The sequence below is a fragment of the Eubalaena glacialis genome, chromosome 4 (genome assembly GCF_028564815.1).
Source record: "Eubalaena glacialis isolate mEubGla1 chromosome 4, mEubGla1.1.hap2.+ XY, whole genome shotgun sequence".
Lineage (NCBI taxonomy): Eukaryota > Metazoa > Chordata > Mammalia > Artiodactyla > Balaenidae > Eubalaena > Eubalaena glacialis.
Window position 1 is genome coordinate 58,162,176 of NC_083719.1, and position 13,016 is coordinate 58,175,191.

Genomic DNA, 13,016 nt, shown 5'->3' on the forward strand with positions numbered 1-13,016 from the left:
GGGGACACGGGTTTGAGCCCTGGTCTGGGAAGATCCCACATGCCGCGGAGCAACTAGGCCCGTGAGCCACAATTGCTGAGCCTGTGCGTCTGGAGCCTGTGCTCCGCAACAAGAGAGGCCGCGACAGTGAGAGGCCCGCGCACCGCGATGAAGAGTGGCCCCCGCTTGCCGCAACTAGAGAAAGCCCTCGCACAGAAACGAAGACCCAACACAGCCATAAATAAATTAATAAATTTAAAAAACAGTGCATTTCTATATTCATGATAAAGAAGTGAAAATACTGAATTAAAAAAAAAAAAAAGCAGGCACAACAGAACACAGCTACATTTCCAGACTGACTATCCACGGCTGCCTACCTCTCCAGCCCCAGATCAGCCAAATATTCCACTGATACTGAAAGGAACAGGAAGTATGCCCCCGCTGAGCTCTGTTTTAGGAAACTTTTTTCTTTTTCTTTTTTTGCTTGGCTTTGACATTGGTTATTGATGGCTAATCTCTCACTAGATCCTCCAGGCATTTCAGAACACATGGATAGGGTGCATTTTTCACAGGAGAACCTCTGCCTGTATTTTAACCCACAGGTGCTTAGGGTTTCCACCTGAGAGTGGGAGAGTGGGCTGGGCTGGGTGTAGATACTCGGAGTATGTAGGTGCACTAAAGCCAGCCTTTTTGTCAGAGGGGCTCATTTACTTTTCAAGAAACACTTCTCTTGGGCTTGGTCTCCTTGGCTCCAGGAGTCCTAAGTGCCTTTTCCCTCCTATGGGGAGTGAGGGTTGAGGGTGGACTGGGGACACAGGCCTCTCCTTCTGCCCCTTTGGGTGCCCGCCTGCTGGAAATGGAACTTGGGACTCTGCTGGTATCAGTGTTACCTGTGAGTGGTGGTCACGGGGCAGGAGGAGTATAAAGGCCTTGGCGGTCCCTGGCTGACCCCCTCGGTGTGTTGGCTGGGGAGTGGTGGGGGGAGGCGGAGGGAGATTGGATAAGTATACAGGGGTAGGGAAGGGGGCGGATGGGTGGGCTAGGGTGGGATGGGATGGTGGGGTGGAAGGAGGCCAGCAAGGTGAATGACACACACACACAGGGTGATGGGTCTCATCTACATAAGGTCTTGTCTCCTGTCTCATCTCCTACTAACCTCTGGGGGTGGGTACCATTCAACCCCCATCCCCCCACAAACATGCTTGCAGATGTGGCAGCTAACCAGTGACATCCACACTAGTTAGACACAGCACTCCCCAAGTCTCAAAGCACCTATAGAAGACATGCAGAATCTGAGCAGTACTTGAGGTTCCAAATAGCCTGATTTCCCTCTTAAGAAGCGTTTAAGCTTTTAAGAGCACTAAGTCTGCATAAAATTGAGGTAGCAAGCAATATTATTCCTCCAGGCATGTTTGAGTCAGAAGGACCCAGAATTTTAAAACTAAAAACTGCTGCCTCGCTTAATATATTCACTCTTCTAATAAGCCACCAAGCAGCCATTGCACTCTCCCACGCCGAAGGACATATATCTTGCTGAGACCCATGTGTCCAAAGTCAGGATATTGTCTGGGAAACCTGAGCCCGCAGCCTGCACAGCAGCAGACATCACCGCATAATTCCTTCCAGAAGAATAGAAACCCAGGCACAAAGCAGCATGCAGAGTCCCCAAAGGATGCGTTGCCATTTCTTTTTTCTGTGATTATTTTCCATTACACACTGCGGGAGGGGCGTTTCCTAATGCTATCTTACTTTCTTTTCATGTCCCTTCATTTACTGCACCCCGAGAGGCAGTCAAAGTCTCCAAGCTACACTCTGCAATAAAAACTCAGCAAATTTGAAGGATACAGCATGAAGCTTCGCAGACTGCCAGAAGTTCTGCTGACGGTACTAAAATTCAGGAGCTCCATCTAGCATCCCAGGCAGGTGTGTTTATTCAGCAAAGGGGCAGCTGGAAATGCTTCCTTTGGGGATGCTTCTTCCTCTTCCTGGTGTGTTTTCCTCCTGGGCTGCCTTGATCCTGGACTTTGCCACTTTTGGGTCTCAGACTAGTTTCTGGGGCTTTATTTGGATTCTGGAGGTTACTTCCCTCAGGATCCTTTGTACTGTTGAGTCCTGAGTCCTTTCAGCCGGGGTCGAGGGCTCTTTATGAACTGTGATCTAAGATCAGAGTGTGTTTCTACTCAGGGTTTTTCTTGGGCTGTCCCTTAGTGCATGGTGACAGAACACAGTCACACGTTGGTTCCTGATATGTAAGTGCAAGGCACCCTCTAAATGTGGTCATAGAAATATAATATGTTTCTCCACCAAAATAAACTCATAGTTGCAATCTCAGATGAAATGGCCCACTTTGCATGTCACTGAGGATATTCTCCTATGTCTGTGAATTTCTGAACTCTGAGTCAAGGTCACTTTGGTGCATTTTGGAAAATGCCTCGGTTGTATCAAAATCAGTGCTTCTCAAAACGTCCAAGCGTCAGATTCACCTGGAGGCCTTGTTAAACTAGCTTGGTGGAGCCCTCCCCGAGAGTTTCTGATTGAGTAGGTCTTGGGTGGTGTCCAACAATTTACATTTATAACTGATTTATGGGAATAATGAGTCACTGTTCCTCACCAAGCCCCCGCCCCCCAAATTCATGCCCTTCCCAGAACCTCTGAATAGGACTTTATTTGGAAATAGGGTCATTTCAAATGTAAGTAGTTAAGATGAGGTTATACTGGAATAGGATGGATCATTAGCCCAGTTTGACTGGTGTCCTTATACGAAAAGAAGAGAGACAAAGACACAGGGGAGAAGGCCATGTGACAACAGAGGCAAATTGGAGTGATGCGTCTACAAGCCAAGGACGGCCAGTGACTGGCTGCAACACCACAGACTAAGAGCGGCGTGAACATATCTTTCCCTAGTGCCTTCAGAAAGAGCATGGCCCTGCCTACACCTTGATTTTGAACCTCTGGCCTCCGGAACTGTGAGATAATGAATTTCTGTTGTTTTAAGTCACCAGTTTGCAATAATCTATTTTGGCAGACCTAGAAAACTAAGACACCCTAAATCACACTTTGAGAACCACCAATCAAAAGTAACTCATCTCCCTCTTCAGCAATTTCTCCTTACAATGTCCATGATAAATTTTTTTCTGGACTAAGTCCTACTTGCATCTGCCAGCACCTGCTTAATTCCCTAAGAAGAATTTTCACAAGCTCCCGGTTCCTTAATACTTCCCTGTTTCTCGTTCCTAATCTTTTTACCCCCAAATAACCCATGGGGCTCTCTTTAGCTACATTGTGGTCAAACAGAATCTCTGATCCCTCCCCCGCCCAAGCTGAGAGAATTGTGACTTCATGTGGTTGAGTCTTTATATATTCTAGTAAGAGACGCGGGTAGCAGGAAGCCAGTGCAGGAGACGCCAGGGAGCTGCAGAGATGTGGGGTGAGGGGATTTCAGCCTCAGGAAGACAGGCATTAAGAGGGATTTATCTGCCTTCAAATATATGAAGTGCAACTGTGCATACAATGCAGACAGCCCGCCTTCTACCCCTCCAAGAAGGGGCCAAAGGAAAGCAGGCTTAGGAAGGAGACCTTCCAGTGGACAGAAAGAACTTTCTGAGGTTGAAGGTTTTAAGTCGCTGGAATGTCAAGGAAGAGGTTTAAGTAAAGAGTAGACACCCTTCATTAAATGTGATTTAGGTGGGGCCCTTCCTGGAGCCGGGAGGATGAAGGAGGTAGACTCCTGAGGGGCTCTCTGCTCTTCAAGTTCAACAATCTTGCAGAACAAGAAAAATGCCCCGTTGGGAAAAAAAATAACTCAAAAGGAAGAAACATCTCTCTGTTGGTATATTTGTGATCCTAGGTAGGGAATCTGCCCGAATTTCTTCTCATTTTTAACTTGATGCCTGGAAGACACCCTTTTGGGCTAAGTTAAGGAGTCAGATTAGTTAGAAGGTTTGTTTTTTAATCCCTCTGGAACTATCTAGTCTTGTCGAGTCCAACTTCTCCCCCTGCATGATGACAAAAGCAGTGCATCTTCATTTTCTATTGCCGCATAACAAATGATCACAAACTTAGAGGCTTAGGCCAGCACATATTTGTTATCCCACAGTTTCTGTGGGTCAGGAATCAGAGCACAGTTTAACTGGGTCCTTTTCTCAGGGTCTCACAAGGCTGAGGTGTCAGTGGGATGTGTCCCTTTCTGGATCTCGGGGTCCTCTTCCAAGCTCACAGGGCTGTCAGCAGAATTCAGTTCCTTGTAGCTGTAGGACTGAGGGCCCCACTTTCTTGCTGGCCATCACTGGGGTCTTTGCATGTGGCCCCCTCTCGGACCCTCTCACAACATGGCGGCTTCCATCCTCCAGGCCAGGGGGAGGCTCTCTCCCTGGTGATATAACCACAGGGGTGACATCCATCCATCACCTTCACCATTCTCTACTGGCTAGAAGCCAGTCACAGGTAGGGGAGGGGATTGTGTAAAAGTGTGACTCATTGGGGGTCATCTTAGAATGACCTGCCATATGGGGGTTGGGAAGAGGCTCTTCCCCCAGGCCCAGCTGCCAGGGGCCTGAAACCCAAAGGCCTCTACTTTATTTGGAATTTATCTGATTAAATAAATATACATGGAATTCCAAAAGGATTACAGAAAGTGTGACTGATGCCTATTTTACAGACCAGTTGTGCTCTAAAGTTTAATTAAGCAATCAACTGTTGGAATTTTAAGTTCTTTAATCAAGAACATGATATAAAAATTCGTGGTTTTCTGCATTTATTTATTTGTTTGTTTGAGAGTATAGCATAGAGGATATGTAGCTTTGTAGCCAGACTGCCTGGCTTCACATCCTCACTCTGACATTAACTGTGTAGTCTTAGGCAAATCATTTAGTCTCTCTGCCCAGTTTCCTTCATTTTTGAAATGGTGACAATAATACTTTATGGAATGCTGGTGAGGATGAAATTAATAAGTATAAAGCATCTAGAATAATGACTGTCATATCATAAACACTATATATGTGTTATTATTTGAGTTTGGACACCAGATGTCACATGCCACTCACATGCTTGGCGCTCTGTGGGCATTCCTAGGACTCTGAGCATTTCTTGGCTTGTAGCTATGGCTCTGCTCCTTTCTTTTCCACTCAGAATGCAAGAAAAAGTGACATTAAAGTATTAAACTTGAATCAGGACTGATTGTTTTGAAAATGAAGTGATTTCTAAATTTCAGTCTTTGTAACTAGTAATAATAAGAATGATTATGGTAGCTGAAATGTGTTGTGCATTTACTATACGCCAGGAAGTCTACTAAGTGTGGTGACAGCATCACCCCTCTGAGGAAGGTACTATTATCTCCTTTTACAGAGAAGGACCCTGAGGCTTAGAAATTATTCACTCAGCTGGTCAGGAGCAAGGTCTGCCATAGGAAGGAGCTTAAGCAGCTGGACTCAAAACCCTCAATCTTAATATCTATCCTATACTGTTTTCCCATTTTATTGCTGGCAACTTAGCACTCAACTTTTGTGTCATGACATGACAGCCAAGAAACACCAACATAAATGACATAAAAAGGAACCCTGGGTTCCTGTTTATCTAGGTGGGCATCGTGTAGAAGGAGGGAAACGACTTGGAAGATACACACTTCAGATAACCACCTGCTACGAATCAGGCATATACAACGTTCCTCACTCACCATTCTCTCATTGACTCCTTGGAAAACACTGCAGAGGGCTAGTATTACCTTCTTTTAGCAGCTAAACAAATTGAGGCTCAAAGGTTGCCAATGAGAGTCAAACCCCAAATCTTCAGGCTCCCACCACACACTGTTGTCTGAGTGGTGAGCCCAGAAGAGGGGAGAAGGGACCGGCCTGGGGTTTGTGTCTTCCATGCGGAGGGAGAAGGCCCCGGGCAGGCAGCAGGGGGCCCCATCGGCCTGTTCTGATGGATTTGCCATCAAAGGGCTTTGCCGATTTCTAATTCTGCCAGGTACCACTGCTGTAACCCAGGGCACGTTACTCAGATACCTTCAGCATCAGTTCCTCACTTTTTCAAATCAAATTGATCTTGTTGGAAAGACAAAGTGAGATAATGGATGCTAGCACTGGGTAGATGCTATAACACTTTTCTCATATAAGCAGATACTCAAAGTGTGGAGGGAGAGAGTAGGAGAGAGAGATTGAAAAGGAGAGGAGCTGCAGGCAGAGAGGGACAGTGCTGATGAGGAGCAAGCCCCATCTGTGATTTATTATTATACCCCTTTGGATAAAAAAACAATTTAATCCTGGAGCGTCAGAGGTCACTCCAGAATGCTGTTTCAACTCTTTTTCAGTTTGCTTTTAGAAGATAGACATTAAGTGAGCAAGTAGAAAAATTCCTGACAAACAGAAGCCTATTAAACACGTAGTAGAGAAAACAGAGGCACAGCCCAGTGACTGGTACTGGGCGGGGGCTCAAGAAAAGGCTTCTTGACATCACGAGTTTCAAAGAGCAGAAGCTGACAGAATGGATTTGGAATCACATGCACCTGGTTCCATTCCCAGCTCAGTGGCTTAGCTATTAAATGGGATAATTGAATTCTATTTTCTCATTTTTAAGATGTAGATAGGAACAGCAACCTTGCAAGGTATTTGCAATAATTCAATTAGGCAGTGATTCGATTAGCGCGGTGTGGGCCTCATGTGAAGCGCTCATTAGCGGTACCCGGTGCTCCTGCTGTATCATAACTATTAAAATAAGGATACAACCTGGAGGAAACATGGCTGCTTCAGTTTAAGTACTTTACAGAGAAGTTCTGATTTGAGTCCCACCTTTGGATTCTGCCACGTAGGATAGGAGGAGAAGTGGGGCCAGGCAGAACAGGGCAGGTCCCAGATGCCATGTCCACGTGTCATGTCTGGTGCTGGAAACAGGGTGGTGTGGAAAGACAGTTAGGAGTTTCAGGAATAACTGCGTGCTGACCTTAGAGCCCATGTGTCATCTCTTGGTTCGATAGAGGTGACAATGACAGCTGTGTGGGAATGGGGTAGAAATGGAAAGAGGTCCTTTCCTAGAACGTATGTCAACAGGCCTAAGAAAGTTGTTGACAGTGTCACTCGGCCATTAAGGGCACAGACTCCGGAGGCAGGTTTGGTACCTATGGCCTCAGACACTTCACTTAGCTTCTGTCTGCCTCAACTTCCTCATCTATAAAATGGGGAAGAAGGGTTATAATAGTGCTGACCACACAGACTTCTGCAGTGATGAAATGAGACGGCACCCATCCAAAAGCCTTAGCACAATAAGCCCTCAGAAAACATTAACTCTCATTATTACTACCCCTGTAATTCAGAGGAAACTGAGATTCAGCAAAACCAAAACAATCAGACAAATAAAAAATTAGAAGCCAGTAAAGGTGGATTTTGCACCTGGCTCTGTGATTCCACCTCAAGGGTATTCCTGCCCCTCTTGTTCATCTCAGAGTTAAAAATTCCCTTCATGTTCTGTTCCCTGTATGTCTGTCCACACTGTTATTAAAACACAGATTGTTGTAGAAGTGTGTCCGGAAAGGGGACCTGTAAGGTGCTCACATTGTCTACCGTTTGGCAGCAGAAGGGACTCTTAATGACTTTGACTTTTGGGGGAATTTAGTTGGGGAAGGTCAGTTGTCCTTCAAGATCATGCTATCATTATGAAAAGGTCCCATCTGACCAGCTGAGAATCGCAGGATGTTAAGTAGTTCCACCAGAGCTGAAAATTGTTAGTTTCTGATTCCTGTAGCCTCTCAAATGTTCTAAATACGACCTAGAGCTGAAAGCTAAGTTCAAAAGGAGATTTCAAAAGAAACCATTAGGCATATCCTGAAAGAAATCAGTTGATTTCATCTGCTTGGAAAAAGCATGTCGGCACAAAGTGGCCTAAAACCGATGGCTTGGCCTTTTGCAAAAGGCCAGTTTTTGCAGGGGTCAGAAGGAAAAGCAGAGAGGCGGGTGGGCTGATGGCTAGAGATAAGTCTGAGGGAGGCTGTGCAGGCAGTCTGAGCATGTAGCCTTGTCCTCATGTTAGAGGCATATCATCCGGGGAGAAAAACAGAAATGGGCATCCCGGGCTTTCAACCGAGAGCAACTGTAAAGGAGAAACACGCGTCTCCTGTGTGTCTGTCCCTGATTACTCACACAGAACACTTCTGACACTTCTGATCACCAAACGTATGGGGTTTCTCCCCACACCAGGCAATTCCCCGAGACACCAGCTGCATGTCATAGAACGCAATTCAATTCTGACCCTGTCTACCTGGAGATTCCTCACCCACATACCGCTGCGAATCAGAGTTAGTAGATCTGTGCGCAGGAAAAAATCTGGAGTTTTGGACTCTTTTTGGTTGATTCTGATAATCATCCAGCTTAGGGAGCCTCTGGTCTGCAATGGAATCTGTTTCTCTAAGGAACTAAATGGAGATTAATCCTGTAACAGTGAAGAGCTGAACGCTACCTTCATTTAGAACATCTGACCCCCTCAAGCTTCCCTGGAATAAAGGAGACTAAATTAAGAGGAGCCAGTGGCGGGCACACACTATCCGGCAAGGTGACAACATCCAGAGACTGGAGAAAACCATTTATCCTTCTCCAGGAAGACGCCAGACAATCGTACCCCACTGGTTTTCCGACGAACAGATGCAGTCTTGGGGCAAAGGCCTTACATCCTGTAAAATCAGAGTCATGAGCAGGATGGACTCACTCAGCACTGCAGGTGAGGCAGGACTTGGGGTGAACAGAGCTGGATCGTGGGCTCCGCTTTAGAGCAGGTGGAAAAGTCCTTCCCCCCAACAGGCTGCTCCCATGTACCCAGCGCAGGCAGCTCACTGAATTAGAAGCTCTAATCTGCACCCCGATGCTCCCCACCCTCCCCCTCTCCGTCTCTCTGGAACAGACTGAGTTAAATTCTGAGCACATGCTCCTTTCCTTCTTCCTCTGCTGATGAATGGGGCTTTATTCCCAGTGACCTGAGATCCTAAGCCCACATCAAAAGCGACAGCTCAGGGAGGCCCTGACCAAAGCCTGTGGCTCAAATGTTAATACGGTATCTTCCAGAGAGCTGGGAGGAGCTCTGTGCAAATGGGCTGGGAAGGAGTTCAACAGCCTGTTGTTCTGGATGAAGGATTCTGTTGGCTCAGGAGGGGAAACCCTCAGCTTCAAAGCCACAGATATTGATTTTCCCACACACTCAGCAACCATTTTTCAGGTAAATGCACACTTACTTCATTCTCCCTCTAGGTGGGTGAAGACATTCCCGCTTGTTACATGCCCACCAGGTGCCAGGCACTGGGTAAAACTCAACACATTCATTCCTTTATTTTACCTTCCAGTGACTCTCTGAAGAAACCATCAGTACATCATTATTGTCCCCATTTCATGGATCAGTACATTGAGGTCCAGGGAGGCGAAATGATTTGACCTTCCTTAGGCAGTAAATAGCAGAAGAAAGACTCCAACCCTGGTCTGTCTGCCTTCAGTGCCCTTGCTTCCTTGGTCCTCCATGTCTTGAAGCACAAGTAATGGGTCAGGTTAAGAAAAATATTGTAAGAGCTGTGAAAATTGCTAGCATGCTCAATGATGAGAGCCTTTTAGTAATATCCAAGTCCAATTCATTATGTTGTTATTTGAGCATATTTGGTGGTAAAACTATAAATGTCCATTACTTTCCAAAAGGCTTAGAGGTAACTGCCTGCACATAAGCATCTACTGGTGTTTAGAAGACATTGAGAGAAAAACACAAATTTATCAAACCAATTAACATGAGCCTATTTTTGCCATGAGGAGTCCTAGTTTACAGAAGGATTTCCTTTAAATGGGAGTGGCGGTTAGCAGCCCCATTCTTCCCCCACCAGTTGGTAACTTGGTGCCCACTTAGTGCTCAGTGATTCCAAACCCTGGTGCCTGATGCCTGGGACCTACACTCAGAGCTTGTGATGTGATGGATGGGAGGCGTGGCCTGGGTGTCGGGCGTTTCCAAAGCTCGCCAGATGGCTCTGACGTGCAGCCAACCTGGAGAACTACTGATTTATACTGGTGGGGAAAGGAGACGAGTGGGGGAGGAGAGGACCAGAATCTAAAGGATTAGGAAGCATGAAGCAGTGACCAACTCTTCCCAGTTTACTACGGACAGTCCCAATTTTAAAACCAAGTCCGATGTCCTGGGAAACCCCTCCACCCCAGGCAAACTGGGACTGTTGGTTGCCCTACATACCACAAGTGTTAAGCAAAGACAAAGCTTCTCAAATGACAATCTCTGTCCATGGGAAATGGATCTGTTTGCCAAACTTCTCTTTATATAACCCTTTAAAACCACATGGCTCTTACATGGAAACACACAATGCCATTCCATTTGAAGTCTATCACAACAAATGTATATCCCTGGTTTCACGACCTGCATTCCCTTTGCTTTGCACTGTGGTGCAAGGCATAACTATTGTCCATAAAGCTTCAAGCACCAATCTGGCCCTGTGGATTCATTCCACAGTCCTGTTGTTTGAGAAGAGACATGCTGAGAGCCCTTTTTTTTGTTTTTCTATTGCCTTTCACTTAAAAATTCCCAATGCCTGAAGATTATCAGGGCTCTTTGAAGCATCCTATGATTCTGAGTCCCATCAAGTTATGAGCGATGTGAGATAAATCTGAATTTACCCAAATTAATGTATAACTCTTAGAAGCACTCCACCCCTGCGAGCATCCTGACTGGTTTCATGGAATCTCATGTGCTGCTGACTTCCCACGGGCTCTGGGATCTGGCCATGGAGAGACGGAGGCCGTCATTCCTTCTCACTGAGCATGTTTGGCAGCTTTCATAGTAAACACCAGGGAGACTGATCTCTGCTCAGACATGTCTCAGGTGGTGAATCAATCAAACTATGGGTTTCTGGTGGGCTCTGCCTGCCCAGACTGGGGCTGGTCTCCTGAAAGCCCAGGTATTGGCAAGTGACCAGTAGTCACAGACCAGAATGTCCGTCTTCATTATCAACATGATGCCACATTCGGAAACACATGACACGAGTTCCAGGGTGTTTCTCCGTGATACATCCCATGTATTGAGGGCTCCCTCTGTGCTAGCCGCCATGCTAAGGGCAGCACAGACATGGCCATTCTTCATGTGAGAGGGAGATATTATTACCTCTGGTTTACAGATGAGAGAGCAGGCTTGGTGAGAAGGAGTAGGTTACCCAGCCGGTGACAGAGAGGAGAGATGGCAGGGCTTGATCTGCCTGTCACCAGGCCTACTGCTGTGGTCTCTAAGAGCACACATTCCAAAAAGGGCAGAGAGAAAGTGATGAAAACACAACACATAAAACAGACATTTAGATAGAAAAAATTCTTAAATGTAGCGTAATTGTTACATGTTTGGACGTGGATCTACACTGCCTACTTCCCAATATTGGCTCCGCTTATCTGTAAAATGGGTTTAAATGAGTTAATCTAGTTAGAATGGAATTCAGATCAGTAGGCATCCTCTCAGTGATAGCTGTTGTGTGGCTCTTATTATTATCTTTATTGTCGTTATTGCTATATTATTTATTATTGCTTCCTTAAGTCTTTGACCCCATACCTTGAGCTCTTTGGGTCATGATAATACCAGGATTAACAAGCTCCTGGGAAAAGAAGCCATCCAGAGCAGGGCACACTATTTTCTGTCAGATCATGGCATACTTATTTTCTTAAAAGTTTTTTTAAAAAGAAAAAAGGTCCCCAGGGACTTCCCTGGTGGCACAGTGATTAAGAATCCGCCTGCCAATGCAGGGGACACGGGTTCGAGCCCTGGTCCGGGAAGATCCCACATGCTGACGAGCCACTAAGCCCGTGTGCCACAACTACTGAGCCTGCGCCCTAGAGCCCACGAGCCACAACTACTGAGCCCACATGCCACAGCTACTGAGCCCGCGCGCCTAGAGCCTGTGCTCTGCAACAAAGAGAAGCCACTGCAATGAGAAGCCCGCGCACTGCAACGAAGAGTAGCCCCTGCTCACCGCAACTAGAGAAAGCCCGTGCGCAGCAATGAAGACCCAACGCAGCCAATAAATAAATAAATTAATTAAAAAAAAAAAAAAAAAGATCCTCAAACCTCAGACTCTGCTAATCTTCATTCAAGAAATGTTGCAGCCGTTCAAGAAATGTTGTCTGTTCAATACTCACAGCTGATGCTGAATAATTTGCAGCTGGAGAACATTTGCAAAGGGGACTTTGAATCAGCCCCCACCCCATTCCTGGGTCCAGGTTCATTTTATTTTATTTTATTTTATTATTTTATTATTATTTATAATTTTTGAATTTTATTTTATTAATTTTTTTATACAGCAGGTTCTTATTAGTCATCAATTTTATACACATCAGTGTATACATGTCAATCCCAATCTCCCAATTCATCACACCACCATCCCCACCCCCCAGAGGCTTTCCCCTCTTGGTGTCCATACGTTTGTTCTCTACGTCTGTGTCTCAATTTCTGCCCTGCAAACCGGTTCATCTGTACCATTTTTCTAGGTTCCACATATATGCGTTAATATACGATATTTGTTTTTCTCTTTCTGACTTACTTCACTCTGTATGACAGTCTCTAGATCCATCCACGTCTCAACAAATGACCCAATTTTGTTCCTTTTTATGGCTGAGTAATATTCCATTGTATATATGTACCACATCTTCTTTATCCATTCGTCTGTTGATGGGCATTTAGGGTGCTTCCATGACCTGGCTATTGTAAATAGTGCTGCAATGAACATTGGGGTGTGTGTGTCTTTTTGAATTGTGGTTTTCTCTGGGTATATGCCCAGTAGTAGGATTGCTGGATCATATGGTAATTCTATTTTTAGTTTTTTAAGGAACCTCCATACTGTTCTCCATAGTGGCTGTATCAGTTTACATTCCCACCAACAGTGCAAGAGGGTTCCCTTTTCTCCACACCCTCTCCAGCATTTGTTGTTTGTAGATTTTCTGATGAAGCCCATTCTAACTGGTGTGAGGTGATACCTCATTGTAGTTTTGATTTGCATTTCTCTAATAATTAGTGATGTTGAGCAGCTTTTCATGTGCTTC